Source organism: Protopterus annectens, chromosome 14.part0, assembly GCF_019279795.1.
Source record: "Protopterus annectens isolate FY-2018-M chromosome 14.part0, PAN1.0, whole genome shotgun sequence".
In the NCBI taxonomy this organism is placed as follows: Eukaryota; Metazoa; Chordata; order Ceratodontiformes; family Protopteridae; genus Protopterus; species Protopterus annectens.
In genome coordinates this window covers 440,538,518-440,562,221 of record NC_056748.1, presented here as the reverse complement: position 1 = coordinate 440,562,221, position 23,704 = coordinate 440,538,518, and positions in this window count along the sequence as shown.

Genomic DNA, 23,704 nt, shown 5'->3' with positions numbered 1-23,704 from the left:
AAGGAATGAAAAGGTACTTGCTCACATTTAGGGATATAGGTTATCCTGGTTTTGAGCAAGAATAGAGTCAGATTTTAACTAGGAAGTCTTTAAGAGTGGTTTTGAAAGATGGGAGGAGGGTAAAGACCTGATGGATACAGCTAATGAGTTCCAGGCCTTAACAACCTTGCATGAGTACAGACAATGCTCAGCAGATCTGCAAGGTGCATTTTTGATCACTGGATCACAATGACTGAACTGGAAGATAGTTGTGTAGAATGTTTTTTTAGTGCTGGACAGGCAGATGGATGCTGGATAATTTTATAGGTGGTAAGAAGCTGTGTATATATTAGTTAATGTGGCAGTTCTAACCAATTTAGGCTTTTTTAGTGCTATACACTAATGGGTTCTGAAATGGCATGTGCTGCAAATTTAACAACTTTGTTATAGCATTGTTCAAGTTTTAAATTTTCTGAAGCCTGGAGGTTAGTAAGGATGGAAGAGCCATACATAATGAATTGGAATTCTAATTAGCAGAGGGTGTTGGGGTGCAGGGGTGCTTACCCTCCTGCAAAAACACTTGCCATTGGTAATCCCCAGGGCATGCACAGAACATGTCAATTTTTGTTTATTTGACATTCTGGCATTTTTCTCCTCAGTGTCAGCAGTGTGTCTGTCCGCCGACTGGGTTCCCAATATCCACATATATATATATATATATATATATATATATATATATATATATATATATATATATAAATATATAAAAAATATATATATAAATATATATATATATATATATATATATATATATATATATATATATATATATTTATATGTGTGTGTGTGTGTGTTTGCATATATATATATATATATATATATATATATATATATATATATATATATATATATATATATATATATTATACCTTAGAGTGTTAGAGTGTTGTTTTATCTAGTACTTTATATATTATTTGCTAGGATTGTAAGATAAAAGAACACTGAACACATCTAGATGAACTGAACACTTGTTCACTTTAAGTTTACATTAAAGGAGTCAAAAAGTTATATTTGCTGGCACTGTAAGATGTGTAGTTTGAAGTCGCTGCTACTGTGTTTTCTGTGGACCAAAGAGGACTCGCTTTCCTTTTACTTTGGTTATAATTGTATTTGTAAATTTAGTCAATGTTATTAAATATATCATTGCATGGGCATTTCCTGTTAATGCACCAGAAATGAGTAATTTTGTGTGCAATCCTAACTTTTGTTCTAAATGTGTGAACATGGAGTTAGTATAGATATATATATATATATATATATATATATATATATATATATAGAGCCATCCATTCATCCTCATCCCCATTTCCCATTTTGCACATGGGGTCAGGGTGTCACTACAGTAGTGACAATCATCTCGAACCAAGGTTTGCAATGCTGGGAGGCTAGCCTGCTGCGGTAGTTCATTCGTACCACTCATTCTCACACACACTCTCACCTACGGCCAATTTAGGACTGGATGAATGGGGCAGTCATGGGTTCAAGGTGTCAGGGGGCACGATGCTCTCACATTCATAAAGAACATGCTCCATATTAAATTTATCTGTACATGTTTTGCATCCCATCATTCGTTTGCTTGTACTTCATCAGATCCTTAATAAGCAGACTTTTTAACACTAGTCTCCATAAAAATCATGAATTCCTTTCAGTTTCTTAAACCAATTCTGCCTTGGTTTAATGGTTTTCTTCATCTCTTCATTTTCTTTTTACCATGGCTTAATATATTAATATTTTTCCATAATTTAATCATACCTCATTTTCCTACTTCAAGGAACTTCTTTCATCTTAAGATCCCAAAGCCTAGACTTGTCATAATACTCTCTCAACTCATTTTCCAACATATTCCTTTTTTCTTTCAATCAGCCTCTTTCCAGAATTCTTCATGTTTCCCTCATGTTATACTCCCAGCTATATCATGGTCCCTATTCCTCATCTCCCTTAACAACCACTATATGTGTAATGAGGCTAAATACACATTCAGATTTATCAGGAATAAACTTCCATGATCTTCATCACTCCATAGTATACTTCTATGGGATTAAGTTTCAACACACAAATTATTTTAAAAATAATTAGCAACGTCTTCTCTAACACCACTGGGAATTCATTACTATATATCCCAGTTTTGCTCTGGGTGTTCCGGTTTCCTCCTACATTCTAAAGACATGCAGTAGGTGGATTGGACACTCTAAATTGAGTGTGTATTTGAGTGTGTGGTGTGCAACAACTACTATGGTAGGGTTACCCAACCAGTGATGTAAACCTTGGCTCTAGATTATTGTCACTGTTATTGTGACACCCCAACCCCATGCCAAAAATGAGAAAAAGAGGCTGTGGATGGATAAATGGATATCAACCAGATACACTCTTTTCATACATAAATGTTGAAAGGTATTTTGCATATTAGCTACCTTTTATAATTCATCCATCATTTACTTCCATAAATTAATCTTTACTTTTCTTTTTACTAAATTTTATACCTATAAGACTGATTTCACTTTCTGAAAAACAAACACCCCTCTACCCTTATAATCTGCAAAACTTTTATTTTTCTTTTTATTTAACTAAAACCCAGATTTCTTTAATCCCTACATTAGCATGCATTTCTTTCAACCACTGACCACTTTCACTGCAATCATTAAATCATCCACATATACCATAAAAGGCAGTACCCTTAAGCCATTTATCTTTCATCTTACCTCTCCCACTTCCATCTTTCATTTTTCAAGGACTGCATTAATAACTAATATGACCAAAGCACCACTTAGTGGGTTCTCTTGTTTCGCACCCCTCTTAACAATAAATCATTAACTACTTACCATAACTATATTATATGTATTCTCACATACAGATTTACTACATTATTAATGTTTCATGTAAAGTACTGCGGTGGTGGTAATGTGGTAGCATTGTTGTCTCACAGTAAGATGTCCTGTTTGATTCCCAGCTAGAGCGTCTTCTGTGTAGAGACATGCTTGAATGGGTGTACCTTCGTTGAAGGTTGTGCATCAATGCCGGCAACTCGGCACGTAAAAAATCTACTGTTAATCATTAGCGGTGGAGTTCGCTGTGGGCTTTCCTAACAGGGAAAAGCCGAAAGACACAACAACATTAATATTTCATGTAAATTATATTTCTCTAAGATATCTTACCTAACCTCTTGATTAATACTACCACAGGCTTTTTCAACATCACAAACCATATATTTACATGTAGCATTTTTCTCTTATGTAGCTTTTAATTTTCTTTATTAAAATTATTATTTCCTAAACTTGTCTACCTTCCATTTCAAAAATTCCAATCTTCAAAACATATATAACTATGTCCCCACATTTTCTGTTTCTCTTCGTAAAGATCTTGTGGTCTGTGTTACTCAAATTCAAAGGATTCTAATTCTTTAAGTTTTCTTTCTTGCCCTTCTGATGAATAAATTTGATGGCACCTTCACATGTTTGTCTCTTATACTATTTACTAAACATTCACTCAAGACATTTTGTATCTATTATCTTTATTTCATGACTCATTTCCTTATAAAAATATACCCTATTCTATCTTTGCTAAAGATATTAATTTCCTTTAATACTAATTCACATTTTTATATTCCATATCATATTCCTTGAAATTTCATTAGGAAATCTTTTCATATGCCATTTTCTTTAAATAATATTTTGTTTTTTTGATATAACCCCTGTACATATTTTTTACAATTCTTTATCTCTTCCTGTCTGTAACATGCATCACCATTTTCATCAGTCATACTTTCAATTCTATCTTCATCTGTTTAGACTGTCCTTTCCAAAAAGTAAAACATCCCGATTTCGAGCATTTAAAATATCTCTCTTTATGCTATGTATTCTGTATTTCTGAAGTCTTTTTATTATACATATTTCTTTCAGTATTAATATTTGGCTGAATTCAGAAAGTTACTGTAATGTGTATACATGGTATACACCTACTGTTGCCATTTCTAATTCAGAGACAGCCCTACCATATTGCTGCAACACACTGAGGTGCAGCACCACAGTTAACTGTCTCCATGGCCTACCACAAGTTCTAATGAGGCATTCAAGGGGAGCAGTCAATGCTAATTAGGCATATGCTTTCTCCCAGAAATGCCTGAGGTAAGGCATTTAAGCAGCCAGGTGATTCACAGAATCTCTTGGTTATGTAAGCTGGTAACCATTTGAAATGCTGGGACCTGCTAGAGTGAGCTCTGAAATGTGGAGACTGAATGTCCAAAACAGTGGACTTACATATACTAAGTCTGAGATGCCATTTCTTGGAATATTCCCTTTTCTTCAAGGTATGCCCATCTCAGAGTTGGTATATATAGGTTTGTGGAGTTGGTATATATAAGTTGAGGGGGTGCAGGAGGGCTTACCCCCCTGCAAAAAGAAGTTTTAAGGAAGAATAGTGATTTTCGAGATGCACTCTTCTCCTGAGTTTTTGGTCTATTTTTTTTTTACTTTTCGGCACTCAACATTTGTGTGCTGACATTTCAATCGGAAGCAGTGTAAATTTCAAGGCATGTGAAACAACAAAAGGACAAAGTTTGGCAGCACAAAAGATGTGGGGGATACTGGATACTAGGGATAACTCTATACAGCATGCTTAAAGGCATGTAAAGCAGTAAAAGTACAAAGATTTGCTGTATGAAAGACATTGGGCAAGGGAACACTAGACACCAAGGATACTCTACATAGTGTGCCCTAGACACACCCCAAAATATTCAAACCCATGTACTATTGCACCCTCCACAAAGCCCCACAATGGATATTACTCCTTTGTGCCACTAGCCCAATACCTTTGCCACAGAAAACAGTAGCATTAGCTGACTATGCTAAATGACCAGTGTGTAACAAGTTCTTTTTTTTTTTTTAATATAATAATAAGCATAAACCTCTAACCTCTGATGTTATTCAATGAGTGTAACAGTTTATGAGTTTTGAGGGACATGGCACCAATAAAAGGCAACAGCAGGAGCATCCTGTAAAATGGACAGACATTTGACAGGGATGGATGTATGTCTGTGTGACAGGAGGTTTCAGCACAAATCCTGGAGGAACACTAGACAACACCAGGGAGACATTTTTAAGTATGACTTGGAGTCACTAAAACGTTAATAGAACAACAGGCCTAGCATTGTGATGTCCATTGCAAACACTATGGAGACTGAAACTCTAATGTTTGGCTTTATTGACTGGTTGTAAGGATCTATAATTTAAATAGGCGGGGACAAATAAATACGAAGAGACAGGTAAGAGGTACATCAAGATGTATGTGTGTGTTTGAATGTGAGCATCTGTCTGGCAGAGTCAATGGGGGATGCCTATGTCAAGGAGATGCATTGGTTACAAGTGTTAATTACCACAGTATAGTGCTAATTTGTATGCATGGTGCATGGTAGTTAAGAGTGATTAACATATATGCAAATTAGCCATTGGTGAGGTCATTCCTCATTGCAGGTATTCTGCATCATGTTAACAACTGCAGTTCTTACCACCAGAGAAGGGGTTCTTCACCTAGTAATACTTGCTTATAATGTTTCATGTGTCTTTTATAAACATTATTTCCTTTTTTCTAATATTCCCTTCCCATTATTAAGTATTTTTTATATTTTTCTTTATATACTAATCACCACTCTTTCCATGTATCCTAAAAGGGTCTCAAAACACAATAATCTGTCTCCTTAATTCTTATATGAATTTTTTTTAAAAATAATGTATCTGCCACATTCTTCAGCAACCTTTTGATTTCTTTCCCTCTCTAACATAATTCTTTCTACCCCTAGTCTCTGCCCATATAGCACAATGTTCTGCAAAATATCTGTCTTTCTCCCCCCTCAACTTCCAGAAGACCTTCAGATATGATAATGTAGTCAGTTTCAGTTTTCAAGTTACTTGTCTTTTGCGAACACTCTTTCCTTCTCAACTTTTAACTTGCCATGTATCATAATTTGCTTATATACTTTTACATCAGACCCTAATTTCCAGTCTGTTTCCTTAGGCCACAATTACAATCGCATATTAATATTGTATCCACATTTATAATAACGTAATTTTAAGCTCTTCAAATATCCGTTCTGTGTTTGACATTGGTATATGCAGAGAAAATTATAAGTATACCTGCTCTTTTCCTATCGCATACATCACATATTATGCATTGACTTAGTATAAATACTGTCACAACAAAAAGATTACTTTATTTTATTTATTTATTTATTTATTTATTTCACATTTGCTTACTGGGAAAGTCTGATTGGGTGAAGTCCATTTTCAGTGGAGGCCCAGGGAGATAAGCTCCATATACAATCAAACAGACAATGTAAAAATGACATATAAATAAATGTTACATGTACATATGATAAGTTGATACACAGGATATAGGTTGACAAGACATAAAATGCATACAGTTAGATATGCAAATACATATAATTAATTACTCTTGCATATTGCAATAATAAGCAAGGGTTTAGCAAGGCAAACAGCATTTCTTCTCATATAAATCCTTAAATTCAGCAATTTCATGCTAGAATTTGTATGAAATTCTACAACTGAATGAAAATATAAATGTATTTTGAATTATAAAAGTGAAATTCAAATCATTAAGGGTTGATGCAGTATTCCTAGTGTTATCAATCATGACACCTAAGAGGTTTGTAGAAGATACTGCAGTAATACTTGAATTACCTATTGCTTTGATGAAGGAGAGGGAATGGTCATTGGCTCTAGTGGGATGGAAGATCATAAGTTTAGTTTTACTGGGGTTAAGTATGAGTTGAGATTTGGCAAGCCAGGATTCAATAGCAGAGAAGGATTTTTGGGTTATATCTTGAAGTTGCTGTATTGAAGGGCAGACATAGGAGTGCGGAATCATCAGCATAATGGACTAAGGAGGCAAGATAAGTAACTTTGTTAAGGATGTTAGTGAAGAGAATAAATAGAAGGGGACCAAGAATAGAACTCTGGGGTTCCCCCCCCAGTGTGACTGGAAGTAGAGGGGAGAGGTCATTTTCCCATTTTAGAACTTGTTGATGTCCTGTTAGATAGTTTCTGAAACATGTATGTCCAGAGAGACTAAGATTTAGGTCAGAGAGTACTATCAGTAGTTTGTGGTGGGAAACAGTGTCGAAAGCTTTCAACAGATGAAGAAAGATGGTGGAGACTACTTTGCCCTCAATCCTATACAGATTAATGGTGTTAGTGAAACTAAGGAGGGCAGTTGTAGTACTATAATAAGGTCTAAATTCATGCTGTGTTGCAGCTAATACTTTAGAGGTAGTTCAGAAGTTGAGAATGCATACACTTCCAGAATTTTGGATAGTGGGGATAGAATGGCAATAGACCTGTAATTTGCAAGCTCTGTAGAGATACCACCTTTATGTAGAGGGATTATGTATGAAATTTTCCAGAGAGGTGGGACTTTCTGCTCAGAGAACAATTGATACGAATTGAGAAAGGGTAAGAAATAGCATGAACCGATAGCATTAGATATTCAGCTGGTAAGTTGTCAACTGCTACAGTTGTTGGGTTAATTTTTCTGAGATGTTTCTTTATACTACTTGTTGAGACGGAATGGAAGGAAAAGGTATTTTTGTTATTGTTTGTTGTTAAGGCTGCTGTTGTAGGGGAGGAGCAGTTATTTTTGAAGAGTGCTTGTATAATTTCAGTAAAGTATTTATTAAAATATTCTGCCTTAGATTCTTTGCAGAAGAGGAGTGAGGGGTTGATGATTGGCCAGGATGTAAGATTGATTTTATTGCTGACCAGAATTTTTGTGGCTTGGTTTGATTTTATCCTGTTTAATTTGTTGTTTGGTTTTGTTTCTGAGTTCATGATATGCTAGACAATTTCTCTGAGATTTGTTTCTGCACCATCTATCCCAAGCTTTATCACTCAGTTTCAGTAGAGCTCTAGTTTCCTTAGTTAACCAAGGGACATAGTTTGACTTTGACCGTGTTGTTCTTATTGGTGCTATTTTGTCAAGTATACTGAGGAAGGTAGCATTGAAATATTCCATGGCCTCATCTAGGGCAAGTCTTTTACAGGTGCCCAGTTACAGCATGGATTTAAAGGTTTGGGTGTTGAATTTATTTTATTATGGATATGGCAATAAATGGTGTGTTTAAGAGAATATATGCATTGCCTAAGAAAGTAGGTTGGCATACGACCACTAAGACTGCCGGGGAGACAACCAGAATATTGTGAGAGGGATGGGTTATTAGTTAGAGTCCAGTCTAGGATGGACTGCCTATTTTTATCTATTCTGGTGGGACTTTGTATGATTTGGTAAGTTTATATGGTTAGTATGTTTCTTTGAATTACAAGTGAGACAGTCTGTATTAAAATCACCCATGATGTTTCTTTCTTGGGGTAAAGTTTTTGAGGTCCAGAGGAGAATATGCTGTACAGTGGTCAGGTTATTACCAGGTAGAATATATGTCCCTACTATGACTAATTATTTTTGGAATTAATTTGTAGTCTAGTGTAGAGTATTTTGGCGTTATTAAAATCTGGGGAAGTTTGAACTAATGGTTCTAATATGGGGTTCTTTTTAAATAGTATGGCAATTCCTCCACTTCTTTTGGCATTTCTATCTGCCCTCCATATATTGTAACCTGGAGGAATAATTTCTTTGTCGTGAAGGTTTGATTTTGACCAGGTTTCTGTTAGTAGTACTATATCTGGTGAGTAAAGTGAAAGGGTAGCATGGAGTTCCTCTATTTTATTAAAGATGTTTTTGATGTTTGTATTTAAGAATAGCAGATTGAATCCCTTTTTATGTAGGTTTATAATACTCTGAGGAAGGGGGGAGGATGTGTTTACATGTTGCGGTGTACAGGATATGAGGCTAAGGTTTGGATGAACATCACTACTAGTTGCAAGATGGGATGTTGTGATTACAAGAGAGTTAAGAATTTGGTTAGGTACTTATTGTACCTGAGGGAGATGCATGTTGAGCCCTGATGGGGTGTTATGGTATAACTAAAGAGATCAAAGATCGTATGCTTGTTGATGTCTGGAGATATCTGTAGGTGTATTTGTTTTATTTGATGTGGGCATGGGAATAGAGTTTCATACTGGGACAGCTAGGTGTTTATTTGGGAGTGATAGGAGGTTAGATGAGCTGTTAGTGAGAGAGTTATGAGTGCTATAATGTATAGGAATAGCATGTCTGTTGTTTACTAATTCTTTAGTGTAATCCTTTAGTTATGAAGTATAGTTAATGCAAATACTTTGAAGAGTTAGTAGTAAGGTAATTGAAAAAGATGCTGCAATAGTTGGATTCCGTGGTTATTATATATTATTGGGACAAACTATGGTGATTACAGGGTATGGTAGTTAATTGTAAGAGTGATTTGTTATAGTCAGTTATTAAAGAAAAATGTTATTGGGGATTATGAGAGGGTAAAAATTGGGGTGGAACTAGGTTGGGTGGAGAAATAAGCTGGTAGGTAGAGTTTGTGCAGTATAATATAGCTGGATTATTAGGAAGGCTCATTTTAATTGGTTACACATGCTTAGAGGGATTGGCTTACTCAAAATAAATGTAGCTGTAGTGGGGGTGGGTGAGAAATAGGGGTAGGGTAGGGGAGTGGACTGAGCCTGAGCGCAATGCGGGTGAACAGAGTTGGTAGACCTCGGCTGTAGCACATAGAAGCCAAAGAGGTTATCAGCAACCCTTAGATCAAGGTAGGTTATCAGGCACCGTTAAACTACTAAACCTCTGTTATAGCCTTTTCACACTAAATAATAGCTAGTTTTACTTAAAATGATTGACTGCAGTAGATTTAGATAAGTCATAGGCAGCAAGGTAGAGTTTAGGGTATTAGTAGCACATTTATAGCATTATACTACTTTAGATAGGCAGAAAGGGGGACTAATGGGGTCAAAACAAGCAACTGCCAGCCCTTGTGATATACTTGGCAGTTACAGTGACTATTTTCAAATGAACCGTACTGACATTTCTTTGCTTTAACCTACATTAATTTCTCTAGCAGATTTTGTCTGGAATCCTGCTTGAAGAGTTTTAGAAAAGCATCAAGCTGCAGAAGAGATGTGGGGAGGAAATTGCAGTTTAGGGTGAATACGACTGCGTTAGTTACCAGAAAAGAATAAAGAAAAAGCAGTTAGGGGTGGCCAGCTTGGGGAGAAGTTATGTGTTAATCAGAATCACAAACAGTACATTAAGAGACATACATTAGTATATTTACATTCTATTTCTCTTTAGCTTCTTACAACAAAAATATAACATTTAACATCAATATTAACCATATAGAGGTCTACAATACTTAAATTATATTACTCTGGAACTTCCTACAGCAAAATAAGACTATTAAACAGCAATACTGACAGTATTTAAGATCTGCAACTAAATAGCTCAGCAGCCACACGTGCTTCCACACTGTTCACAAAGCTAATATTGCTATAATTAGACCCTTACATCTTCTTAAGAATAGACCCTTGCAAATGTCTTAAAAATAAAACTACACATGCTACAGTGCTGTTCACCCAGCTAATATTATTATAGGTGAACCCTTACAAACTTCTTAAGGATAGGCCCTTGCAGACTTCTTAAAAATAACAGTTACATGTGTTACAATGCTGTTCACACAGCTAATATTGCAAGTATTAGACCCTTGTAGATGTCTAAAATAACCATTAGTTAAGTTAATCTTAAATGTACTATCACTTTGTCCTGTTGTTTCTAGTAACTATGCCCTAAGCCACTACAGTTAACTACATAAAGTTGGATCAGAATATGATGCAGACAACAATAGAGCAATCACAATACTGATAAAACATACATCGAATTCTTAAAAATACATGTACATTTTTGCTCATAAACTGGTCATAAGTATAAAAAGGAGTTTAGCCTTAAAAGTGATTTAGACATGATATATGGTAAAAATACACATATTTGTAACTTTTAAATGAGATTGTATTTACTTTTAGAGTACACAACGCTGTGGGACTAGACAGCTGTGATAATAATTTAAAAATGGCACCTCTGATAGTTAACAACTACATTTGTTTACTACTTAACATTAGGAGCAGGAGGAGGAATTTCTAAGTCAGCCAGACACTTGTAACTATTAAATAGTAATCTGAGACCTCAGCTGTAGCGTACAGAAGCCAAAAAAGGTATCAGTGACCTTTAGATCAAGGATGGTTCCCAGGCATTGTTAAAGCCCTAAACCTCTATTGTAGCCTTCTCTCACTAAATAATAGCCAGCTTTACTTAAAATAATTGACTGCATCAAAGTTAGATAAGTAGTAAGGAGCAAGGTAGAGTTTAGGGTATTAGTAGTACATTTATAGCATTATACTACTTTAGATAGGCAGAAACGGGGGGGGGGTCTAATGGGAAGAAAGCAAGCATCTGTCAGACCTGAAGGTGTTCTTGGCAGTTACAGTGACTATTTTCAAATGAACAGTAGATAAATAAAGAAGCGGTGGTCATGCCTAACAGAAATAGGCCTTTAGTGACTTTAATTTTATTTGGCTATATATGATTATAAATATTTTAGCTTTTAATAATATTTATTTTAACCACTTGTTAACCACAAAAACAACAGTAACAGTAGAAAAAGGAGCAAAATTAAAATATATAGACAACTGGCATCATGTACATTCAAAATCAGACATAACAGAACAAAAATCACAAATTTGTTGTAGCTGTTACAAAAACAGCAACTAAGCAGTCTCAAAGGCAACACTTTTTAAGAATAAAATTAGTCCAGGTGGTCCATTTTTACCAATGCAAGTCCTTTCAAACATATGCCCAGAGAGCTAACTTCTAGAGTGGATATGTCTTTCATGAGGACTGTTAAATCTGTAAAAGTTGGGATCCGGAGAGACTTCTGTCCTTTTATTATGCATTTTTTGCTACAAGGAACAATAAGTTTAACAAGTTCAGAGTGGGAGGAGATAAATAGAGAAGCAGTGGTTGTGCCTAACAGAAATAGGGCTTTAGCGACTTTAATTTTATTTGGCTAGATATAATTACAAATATTCTGCCTCATCTGTCTATACCCCACCAGAGCAGATCACAATCAAAAAGCATTCATTGAATCTCCCAGCACATCCACCAAGCATTTCTAATGAAGAGGGAACATTTGGAAAACTCCTAGTAAGTTTAGCTGGTGTATAAAAGCACCCAAAATGGCATTACTAGCCAAAAAAAAATCTAAATTTGAATACATTTAGCAAACCTAGGTATGGCAAGGAAACTGGGTTAAACAAGCTTGTCAATAGTTATCCTCCGGTGCCTCTCCCACATGAGGCAATATTTAACAGATGCTGTCTGAGTGATATGAGAATATTATAGAAGAGAATGATCACTCCTTTTGTTATTGGGAGGGGGCCCCTGGAGTCCACAAATCAAGGGGGCCCATCAGGGGAAATTTTCTCTGGAAAACCTGTGTAATTTACTGCTCCTATACTTCCTCCTAAATTTCATTTTGAATTTAGGCTGTTTAGAAGGTAAATTATATAATCTACCAAAATCATCACACACCAGGGGAGAGCCAGAGCATGACAATTGTTCCTAGAAATGTAGATTCATATATCCCTTTAATTTATTAGTTATTCTGGAAGCCCCAGCTATCCAGAACTGAGGGCCGATCATGGGGAGCATGTTCACCAGTCAATTAGCCATAAAACTCAGAATGAAACCCCTATTGACTATAATTAACAAATAGCCTAAAGTATAGGACATTCTCTCAAATGGGATTCCTTTATATACTGTAATTGAATAAATTCTGTCACCAATCCACCAAATAAATTAAATAACATAGAATACAGGGTGACTTGCTTGTCCATCCCTTCAAGCTCACCAGTGACCTTCAGCCTGGAGACCATGGTATATGTCCATATCTGGCAAGCCCAGACCTCCTTGCCCAAAGGGAAGGGAAGGGAGCGATACATGTACTGCAATCTAGGTCCTCTGGTCACACAAAGTTTCAAATAAATGTGTTTGCTTTACCTAAAAAGTGTGTGTGGGAGCAATAGTAGACACTGTGGGATACGCAAAGGATTAGTGGCACAAAATATTATGTGGCACTCTGTACTCTGTGGACCATATCCAGGCATAGATGTGCTCACAGAGAGAGAAAAGAAGAAAGCCTTAAACGTCCTTAGTATCCCTGCACGAGTACTTTAAAGGATAGCTGTTAAGGTGGGTCTTAATCGAATCCCTAAGTAGACCACTATGTCTCCAGCTTCTAGAAAGGAGAAACTTACCACAGCTGACAGTATCATGAATAATTAATTCTGACTATTTTAATTTTTGTAGAATTAATCATATAACCAGACAGGTCACCAATGCAGTGATGATTTTCAAACAGCATGGGAAGCTCTCTCTTGGACTCAGCCAGGAAAAACTAAAGGTCATTTGCATATACCATTATTTTATGAGAAATTCTTCCCATGTGATAGTTTTTTAAAGGCAGTGAATATAGACAATCTGCCAGACACACACATTATAGAGCAAATAAGAGGAGGGAGAACAGAGATGGGAGTTCAGAAAAGCTGAAATATCTTTATTCTTAATTAAGACAGCAATGTCAGAATATAATACCCTCCCAAAAACTCCAAACAATCCTGTTATTCCACAGTTCGTCAATTGTTTTTTTATTGTTACTCATTTAACATTCTATACTGTAAACATATTATACAAAATACCTTTTTTGACACCTTTCCAGAGCCAGCAGACATTTCATACTGTTTACATTAGCAGGTAATAATTTCATAATATCCCTTTCCTTTTTTGTAACATTCTTCTTCTGCAATGGTATTTTCCATTCCCTTACTGTTTTACCACTGGTACCTGAAACTACTTCTTCATCATCATCATTTTCTTTATTATTTAATGTTTCATATATATTAGTCATATACACTGTATATCCATTAATATTCTTATCTTCAAATACACTATTGGCATCATCATTGTCATTTTGAGCACTTTGTACCACCTGGAAAATGTTTTCATCTTCATCATCAGCCTTGTTATCAATATTTTCATTATCAACATTTTCAATATTTTCAGTATTATTCTTGTTATTTTAAATTCACCATAATCATTTAGCAGTTCACAGTTAAACCAGAAATGACTATTTTGGCCACATTAAATTACAGCATGTTTTACTTCCTTAATAGAACATCTTAGTTCACCATACTGACTGCATCAGTCTTAGGATAAGTCTTTATTATCTTATCATCTGTGTCACAAGGAAATAAGTCTCATGTTGTCCCCAGTACTTGAGTATTCTTTTCTTATCATTAATTAGCACAACACTGATTAATTAACCCTGCCCCAAATAATTTTTGAACTTACCTAGATTTCCCATGATCCATTTCACGAATAGCTTCCATCCAACACTTTATATATATGAAACAACTTTTCACATTTCTCAGAGAAATGTTGCCTTTATTCCTTTTCAAGTATGTCTGAATTTCTAAACTGAACAACCAGTTTATCTTTGACTTTGTAATTATCCCATGTACTACAAAACAATTTCTTATCAAATAGCATTAAAAATTTCTCAGCCAAGTCAAATATTTCAAAGATCAGTTTGAATCAGAGCTTTTATATTTCTTGCTGAAAAGCATAATGGAGAGACATGAGTATCCCAGATGACATACCTGTTAATGGCTTCTCCAGTTTTCTTCATAATTTATATTACTTGTAAATGTTTTAGATTAAATTACTATTCATGCCTCACATACAGCATTGTCACTTAAGAGTTTTGCTACAGTAACATTTGAAAGTCATGTGTTGTAATTACTTTTAAGTCCATCATTACAACCAATAACAGCATTTTGACCAGTCCCTTCATTTATATCTGGGGACACAAGATGCTGTCATTCCATAGCTTTCTCACATGTCTCTGTACTTTCTTCCACAGGAAAGCACCTCTTCATAGCATCCAATCAGTGCTAATCACTGTCATTACTACTAGGGTCTCAGTCTCATTTGTCTTTCATTCCTTAGTTATCTGAAATTAAGGTCATAGGTTCATACTAGGCTATCTGCCCTAGGGCATTTATAAGCCTAGCCAGAATGTGTTTGGCTTTCGCCACCCATTTTAAATTTATTTTGCTATGCCCTTTTTCGAGGTTAGTATACTGTGCCTCTGTCTAACAGTGACACAGAAGTGATACCCAGGGTAAACCTACGATCTCCCATCCACTCATCAAGATTCCTCTTGAAGAGAGTCAATGAGGGGCTCTGCCTAACCTGGACTGGGATTTTATTCCAGAGTGAAGGGAGCCTCTGGGTTATGAATCTGTCCCTCCAGCATGTCCTATTTATTTACTTTTTGTTGTATTTGGATTTATACAACTAGTATTCATTTTTCTGATTTCTGACTACTGATCTGCTTATTTTGTTTATTTAACTGGTTGATTCTGTCATTCAGGAATTGTGTTTTTACTGACACTACCACTGCAGCTATGTTGTCTCTATGCTACTAAAACTGCTGTTATAACTGTAATGTATATCTAATTGACCTAGTCTTTGGAGTTAGAAACAGTATTTACTGAATTTAGCACTACAGTTGTATCTGCTACTGCTTCAGCTGTGCTGTTGTGTTCATTTTCCTTTTTCTTGTATGCACAGGATAATTGGCTGATAAATGTATTGTGTATGATTTATTAACCTGTTTCCAAATTAAGTTATGGCACTGTGATGTGGTTACTGTTGAAGCACTCTCAAACTGTAGCAGTAGCATCTATTCTCCTGCTTTATCCACACTATCCTCAGATTTTTTCTTTTACACCCTCCTATTGCCTCATTACTTCCTTTGACCTGTCTTTGTCTCCTTCTACTAGCTTCATCCTCTCTTTTTTTTTCTCTCTCTACAGAGCACACTCAAGCAAATCTGCAGTCTGTGGCTACCACTCCACCTATACAGTGTAGGAAGGAATCAGTATTGCAAACTAAACAAGGATATACATTTTGAGCCTCAAGAGCAGGGTCAGTCCACCCAGGCATTCTACTTGTATGTTTTATGAGAGTGAAGCTATTACATTAGCAGTATTTCTTAGTAGTTCTCAGCTTGCTAATAAAACTGACTGTTGTAGCCTTGTGTCCCCCCCCCCCCGATAGTACAGCAATCCTAACTGTCCAATTGACAGCATATATTTAATTCACATCCCTGTGAATAAATTAAATTAACCATCAAGCAGACCTCTCAGTTCTTTCTGCCTTAGTTTGTATCACTTGGAGGATCACCTGCTTATTTGCATCTCTATCATTGCTAATGTATCTCCCGACTCTAATCTGTGCACAAACTGGTTACTAATCAGCAAGTCAATGTAAAGACACACTCCCAACCTTAATAAACTTTGCTGTCTCTTCTCTCCTTCACTTTACAGGTAGTTTGAGTTATTACTTATCCCCTCTGAGGCCTTCACTGATTTCCACTGATTGCCTCTCTGGTTTCTTTGCATTCCACCTGGTTTACACCCCTTGTGCTATCTCCCTCCCCCAATACAAAGTCTATATTAGAATCCTGCTGAGCATGGAGCCATCTTTAAATTTCTAGTCTCCCACCAGGACACAAGTGCTTTCAGCAATTACATTCTGCTAGCCTCAGGAATTTGTTTTAAAAGTGTTCAGATTTGTAAAGTAATACTTACTTTTTTCTCTTGCCTTGGTTGGCTTGCTTTGCTCCACTCCTCTTGCTAACGCCTCGGCTCTCTCCGCCTGCCCTGCCCCCTATTCCCTCCCGCCCCACTACCTCTACATTTATAGTAATCATAGCCACACCCACAGCTCACCCTCACATCACCTCCACCAATCACAGCTCCTCAAGTCATATCACATTAAACCACACCAACTTGCTCCACACAAAATACTCCCAATCACTCTCATTCCCACTAGGCATTTTTGCATCACCCACACTACGTCCCATCCACATATAGTGCAACCCTATAATTCTTATTCAGAACCCCCCCCCACCTAGAAACAACATAAACTTTATAACCATGACTATCACACAACTAAATCTAGTCTGTCTTCTCATAATTCTTTACAACACTACAAGTTATCACTCTAGCAATATCCCTAAACTTAGTAGCACAACACTGCATTATGCACTCTCATACACAGACACCACACATTATAATAATATCTGCCCACACTTATTCAAGAACTACATAATGGACCAATTCAGAACTAAACACATATGCTCTCATTCCTACTCCAAAAAAAACACAATACTTTCTCACACTCCTCACCAAACTCCAACACCTGTATAACCATTTTAACTCCAGGCTCACCATAAGTGGGGATATCCACCCCAACCCAGGCCCAAATCCATCTTGTCCAACACAAACTGCTCAAACACAAATGTCAGAACATAACACCCCCACTTTCTTCATCCCTGGGCAAATCAACAACAGCAGCAAAACCAACCATCTTTTAATGCTAAATATTAATATTAGAAGTATCAAAAATAAAATACCTGAACTCCAGGCCCACTTTCTTCATCCCTGGGCAAATCAACAACAGCAGCAAAACCAACCATCTTTTAATGCTAAATATTAATATTAGAAGTATCAAAAATAAAATACCTGAACTCCAGGCCACAATAGCACACTACTCCCCAGACATAGTTGCTTTAACAGAAACCTGGCTAAATAAAAACATAGCTAACTCAGAAGTTCTCCCTACCGGCTACAATATCATTAGACAAGACTGACCACTTCGTAAAGGGGGTGGAACTGCCTTAACTGTACAAGTCCAACTTAACTGTCCATCAATTACCAAACTCCTCCCCCTCCCCCAATAATTGGCTCATACTTATCTCACAACTTCAACTTCACCCTAAAAAGGTCATCACCACACTTGTGATCTATATTCCACCTGGTAATACACCTGCTAGCCTTGAAGACTTCTTATCCTGGTGTTCTTCCACATACTCACAAAAAACCCTTATTCTGGGGGACTTCAACCTAGATTGGTTCACCTGTATATCAGAACCACCAAGTAATCTAATAAATCTCCATGGCTACCAGCAGCTAGTCCAAATTCCAACTAGGTGTGATAAAAATCTAAAAGGGAATCCATCCTTGACTGGGTCCTAACTAGCAACCCCACATTGTACCCTCACACAGGCAGTCTCCCAGACACCTTAAGTAACCACAACATAATATACTTTATACGTAGTAGAACAAGCATATGCAAAACCACTAACTATATATCCACTAGAAACACAAAAAATTCTCTCCTGAGGTCCTCAACACTTTACTGTGTAACTGTGACTGGACCCCCTAAAACCCTCCCACTTGACCAGGCTGTAGCATATTTCAACAAAACATTTCTACAACACCTAGACACTGTTGCTCCATTGCAAAATCAAGGTTAGAACCTCTACAAACCCCTGGCTCAGTAAAGAAACCAAACAAATCCTCAAGTCCAGAGACACTGCCTGGCTACTATCAAAAACAAAGAAACACAAAGCCTAACTAAGTACCAATAATCAACTGCAAAAATGCATTAGGCTGGACAAAAAATCCTACTACACAGCATTACAAACTAAATACCAACACAATCTGCAAAAATTTTGGCAAAATGTAAACCAGCTACTAAAATCCACCCAAAAGGCTACCCCCAAACCAACCACCCCTGACACTAAAGTTCCCATCGAAACACAATTCAACTCCCACTTTGTGAACTCAATTCTATCCTTAGTATCACAGGACAGTTCCTTCCTCACTATCCCCCCCCCAACACAAATAACTCTAATACAAGCTTTACCCTCAAAACAGTTTCCACCACTTCAATCAAAAGCATGCTCTCCAAACTAAAAACCTCATCAACAGCAGCCGACCTACTCCCCAGCTATTTCTTGAAACTCACAGCAGATGCTATTGCTATCCCAGTCTCCACTCTCATAAACAGATCAATTGTTGAAAACTATGTGCCCAAACTCTGGAAAATATCCTATGTTATACCCATACATAAAGGTGGGACCTCCACTGAACTTAATAACTACAGACCCATTGCTTTACTCTCTCCCCTGGCCAAAATCCTAGAAAAATGCATCCATACCCAGATGCTAAACTATCTCCTAGACTGCAACATCCTGTCACCTACTCAGCATGGTTTCAGACCTGCCCATAGTACCACTACAGCTCTCCTCTGCTTCACAGACACAGTAAACTGTCTTAAAAATGAAGGCCTGCAAGTGTCAACTCTTTTTTTGGATATGTCCAAAGCATTTGACACAGTCTCACACCAAATCCTGCTAAACAAACTAAACCAATATCATATATCTAATTCCACTCTTACCTGGTTCCAAAGCTACTTAACTGACAGGTACCAAGCTGTGAAATGGGAAAATTCTCTCAGCTGCCCATAACTATAGGAGTCCCACAGGGTTCTATCTTAGGACCACTACTATTCACAGTCTTCACAAATTACCTCCACACAGCATGCATCTATAATTCAGTATGCAGATGACACTACCTTAATCTGTGCTGCACAAAACATTCCCACCCTCCTGCAAACAACTCAACTAGCATTCTCTGACGTTGAAAACTGCCTTACCAAAGCCCAACTTATCCTCAATCCAAAGAAAACTCAGCTTATGATTATAACCAGTTCTAACAAAAACATTAACAGTCAATTCACTATCTACTCCACAAATGCTACTCCAATTGCTCCAGTGCCACAGGCTAAGCTATTGGGAATAACCATAGACTCCCACCTAAAATTTGATAGTCATCTGAACTTAACTGTTAAAAAAGTACATGCCAAACTGGGGTCACTCTACCGTATCAAACCATTTCTTACCAACAACACAAGATCAGCCATTGCTCGCTCCCAACTTCTATCCACCCTACTCTATGCATCTCCCATTCTGACTAATCTCAACAAAACTGAACTAAGCAAAATGGAAGCCTGCTGTAACAGAATTGCCCGTTTTGCTGCAAATTGCTCATATAGAACTCATCATTGTACTGCTTTGAGACAGCTCCACTGGCTTGAACTGCCCAACCTCCTAACCTACAATCAGCTCTGCCTCTGTTATTCTATCTATTACCTCCCCAATAAGTGTCCTGCCCTCAAAAACCTAGTACAACATCACTCAGCCAAAAGGCCTCTTAGATCATCAAGCAAACTACTACTAGAAGTCACCAACAGCTACAATAGCTTTGGAGATGCACTATATAGTAGTTCGGTGGCTAAAAAATGGAACTCTGTCCCTACTAGCATTCAAAATGCATCATCCAAAGCCTCCTTTAAAGACCTCATCAGGCAACATCTCAAGCAAAGTTGGCAGTGCCATGATTGCTCCCCAGGCTAGTGAAAGCGGATAACATATGCATACTAAATCTAGAGCAATAGCAATTTATAATAGTTTTTCAATCTTACTCACAAACACTGGCTAATCTACAATGTATGTGCTGTACCTGTGTACTATGTATGTATTCTACCTACATTCCAAAGTTCAGCTGTACACCACAAATCTATTACTTACCTTTATTTTTAAAATTAATATCTTTTTTGATTGTTCTCTCCACTGTAACTGTTTGTGCCGCATGCCACTGTAAAAACATGTCTCTTGTAATTTGTGTGTAAATTGATTATGTCTAAATAACTAAATGTGTCTGTAATTTTTCTTTGTGGAGCTTTTCTCCCCGGGCCTCTGCTGAAAAAGGGCCTTTTCGGCTCAGTCAGACACCCCTCGTTAACAAATGTAAAATAAAAAAATAAAAAATTTCTGTGCTGAGGTTCAAGTCTCTCGAGCGCATAGCTCGATGGGATTTGGATTTTCTGAGGTGCAGCATGTCCATTAATTCTGGGTTGGACATGGCTTTATACGTCAGGCACAGATCGCCTCTGAGCAGGCGGTATGCCACTGAGTAGAGCTGGAGGTACATCCCAAAAGGGGCATTGTACTCAATTATGGGCCTGATGAGGGATGAGTAAAGAGGCACGATGACATCCCCTGATCTAGATGTGAATCCCTTCATGATTAGGTGGGCTATATAAAATGTTTTTCTAACCACTTTGGCCACGTGGTTGTCAAATGAGGGATTGCTATCAACTTGGGTCCCCAGGTCCCTAATTACTTCTTCTGTACTTAATGGATTACCACCTATGTGGTAATTTGTGGGCACTTTGTTTTTGCCAAAGGGGATGACTATACACTTTTTGGCATTTAGCTTGAGGCCATGGCTCTGGCACCAGTTGTTTGTTTCTATGAGGCCCCTTTGGAGGATGCTTGTGTCGGCTGGAGAGTCGATTAAGGCACCCAGTTTGCAGTCATCGGTCAGCCACAGTCCTTCTGTGTTGGCCTGTACCTCCGAGAAATATATACCGAACAAAAGAGGTCCCAGGACTGAGACTTGTGGGACACCACTTGTAACTGGTTTGGAGTCTGACATGGCTCCAGCAATTCTAACCATGTGGGTTCTGTCCTTGAGCCAATTTGCAATCCATCTAGTGACATAGGGGTTTATATTTAAGCTGGTGAGCTTATCTATAATGCCCGAGTGGGTATTGTATCTAAGGCTTTATGCAGGTCCAGGTAGGCTGTGTGGACCACCTTAGCTTCGTCCATGGCCTTCGTGACTATTTCAAATCAACCAGGTTTAAGAGGCAGGATCTGCCCTTAACAAAGCCGAACTGGGTAGGATCCAGTGTTTGTAGGTCCCCAATATCTTTATTTATGAGGTCCATGATGATCCTTTCCATAGCTTTGCAGACCAAGCTAGTCAGGCTTATGGGGCAATAGTTTCCAGGATCCGTTGAGGCACCACCTTTATGGAGAGGGACCACTGTTGCTGTACGCCACTCTTTGGGCACATATCCTGTAGTAAGGCTGAGATTGAACAGTAGTTTTATGTTTGGGTTTAGCTCTTCTTGGAGTTCATGTAGGATGCAGCCCGGGACACCGCCTGGTCCCATTGATACTGTGTTTTTGTTTTGGAGAGGGCTCTTACCTGAGCCGCCTGAGATGTCAAGGGGCGGCACTCTGCTGGTAAAGATATTTGCCCTTTGGTGGTGGGGGGGGAGATTTGCGCTGGAACCCGCCAGCTAGGATGTTGGCAATGTCTGTGGGTTTGGTGTATTTTTGTCATTTTGGACTAATTCTGAGCATATCTGGGAATTACCACCCAGGTTCCTAACATAACTAAAGAAAGCCTTGTGATTATCCTTAGTGTCCTGTGCAATTTGTCTCTCAAGCTGGCCTTAGACAATTTTATGTGTGCCCGTAGTTTTTGCTAATACTGATCAGTGATGCCTTCCTTTGGGATTTTGCTCTATCATTTAGTAGCTTCCTCCTTCTATTGTATAGTTTGTTTATGGTTGGGGTCCACCAGACAGGACGCCTGCCTTTGGAGGATTGGGTCTTGATTTTATTTGGGATCGATGATCCATGCATTCCTGAAGGTGTTCATAGAATGCATTTATAAAGGATTCTGCGGTCAGGGCTGTATTTTCCACAGGCCCGGGGGCTTTGAAGGATTCCACCTCAGTTTTGAGGAGTGTGAAATTTGCTTTAGAGAAGTTTTTCACTGTGGTTTTCTGGCAGGTGGACGGGATGTGAATATCCAGTGAGATTAGTTTATGGTCTGATCTTACCAGTGAGGGATACACTTGGTATGGAGCATAGAGTCCCCATGTTGGTGATGATCAGGTCCAGTATGTTTTCCCCTCTTGTGGGAGTAGTAACAAGTTGTTCCATAGCATTTGACTTGATAAATTCTAGGAACCTTTGGACTAGGTTGTTGGAGCTAGAGTAATGCTCCCAGTCTATGTTTTAATGGTGTTTGGAGAGACCTTCATATTTTCCAGTGTTCTCAGGAAGGCCGAGTGGGGTTCCTGGGTTTGGGAGGGTGGTCTGTAGCAGGCTATAAACTGGAAGGCAGTTTTACCCACTGTTAGTTGCATATGGATAGTCTCTGATGCTTACCAACCTGGAGGTGTCCTTTGTGGTTCGTCCAAGTTTTAATGAGGTATAACCTGGTGCTGGGGTGCTCTCGAGCCCTGAACCAGGTTTCTGTTACTGCACAGATATCGATGTTCTCCATGCTAGGGAGAGTTTCGGCATCTTGAGGTTTAGACTTAGTTTCTTATCCCTTGTGATACCTATGGAGGTGGGTTTGTCTTTTGTCCCCTTGCCTAAAAGGCACTATGGGGAATATCCGGAAAAGCCAAGGTGTGCAGGTAAGCTGTCTCTAAGCATTGTGGCTTTGTACATATCATCCCAAGCTGACAGGCATTGATCCCTGTTGAAATTGATCATCTTGTCTTCATACTGTGGCATCATTCTTGGTGAGGGTAAGATGCTACTCAAGGTCAGGTCATAATGTCTCTTTCATGTAGTCCAGGTCATTCACACCAGCATGGACAATGACTGAGTCATATTTGTACTTGCCTTGGAGTGACCTGAGTGCTTGTGTTATGTGGCGGATCCTAGCACTGACAGGCAGCTCACCGTGACCTCTCCTTGTTCAGCCTGGTGAGGGACGCCAGTTTTGCCTGACGATAGAGTCACCTATTAAAGTGTATCAGGTGTGTTGTTTAGTCTGGCTGTGACTGTTCGCACACTGGCTTTGTGAGATATGTGTTGCACGTGTTCTGTTTTGGTGTCTGCTTTGGAGGTGCAGATCTTTATTTAAAGCCTCCAGTATGTTTTTGTGTG